Raw genomic sequence first — 1,317 nt, forward strand, 5'->3', positions numbered from 1 at the left:
AACTGATTGTACTAAGGCTTGTCTGGAGAAGCATGGGAAACATGCTTGAGAGTTCAAGTGACGAGCGACTCATCCGAAATCGAGTTGTGTCAAGACTACAAGATAATGAAGGGATGACTAGTCGATTTCGACGAGATGTTCTGAGATTTACTCTGTCAGTCGTTAGCGTTGCTACGCTTCTTTACTTTTCTCTTTTTAACCTACCCACTGCCGGCGGCAGTGGGGGCGGCAGCATGCCGCCCGTAAGCAGGTACCATTGAACTACTCGGTTAGATCTCCTTCTTTCCGGATCTCATCCGTTGCTATTCTTGAGATCTGTAGGTTACACATCGTAGCTCAATGACTCGGTTTTGCCGCCAAGTGTGGGTGAGTCGAGTTCTAGACTCAAGGGCGGGGAAGCCTAAGAGGTGGACTGGAGAGTCGCAACTAACTTGAATTGAGGTGGCATTGCCGTCCCACTCGGAGCAACTGATTGTACTAGTGCTTGTCTTGGGGTGCCATAGTTACCCCACTCGGACGATGATTAGACTAAAGCTTGTCTTTGAGTGGCAGAGCTGTCCCACTCGGAGTAACTTATTGTACTGGTGCTTGTCTTGGGTTGGCATAGTGGCCCCACTTGGAGGATTTGATCAGACTAAGGCTCGTTACCAGTGTCAGTCGGAAGTTCGTTCTCCCTCATTCTAGCATAGCGACTATCGTTTATGCTATTTGTTTCGTTCCGCGAGCACACTCATGCATGCACTATTATGTTCATGGTGGCAATGCTGTGACTGACTTGTTCTGAGTTGAAAAAATCTACTTCGGCGGCTGAAGGATTTCTCTGAGTCATGAGTGATAGGTTCGCCCTCTCGATGGAACCGCTTTTGTTGTGTGTGGACCCGCAGCAGTTGACGATTGAACGAGGTGCGGTTTGACCTGGAATGGTAGTAAGGGATTGGTGGGAGCCAAAAAGGGTATGAGTGCGTTGCCTTGCTCATAGTGAACTACTTCCCAGAGTTACGACGTGTACTTAGGGAAAAGGTTCACTCCTCTGCCTTGGTATTAAAAATTTGGTACCCGACTAGTGAACGCAAGAACACTTTCATAGCATATCACGAGGCCAGCGAACAACAAATGATAGCGCACGTCTTTTTTTGGTGAGAGGGAGGTGGGAATTCAAACCTCAGCCTGCTCGGTTTTATTAATAACACGATCATCATAATCATCAAGTTCAATATCGATGTCATCGACTGCGGTGGAGTCCACTGTGGGCGAGGAAGCACCTTTGGTGATTGGTGGCAGTTGCAGAAGTTGCTTCTCGAGCCACGCTTCTCGTGA

The sequence above is a fragment of the Perkinsus marinus genome (genome assembly GCF_000006405.1).
Source record: "Perkinsus marinus ATCC 50983 genomic scaffold scf_1104296944428, whole genome shotgun sequence".
In the NCBI taxonomy this organism is placed as follows: domain Eukaryota; phylum Perkinsozoa; order Perkinsida; family Perkinsidae; genus Perkinsus; species Perkinsus marinus.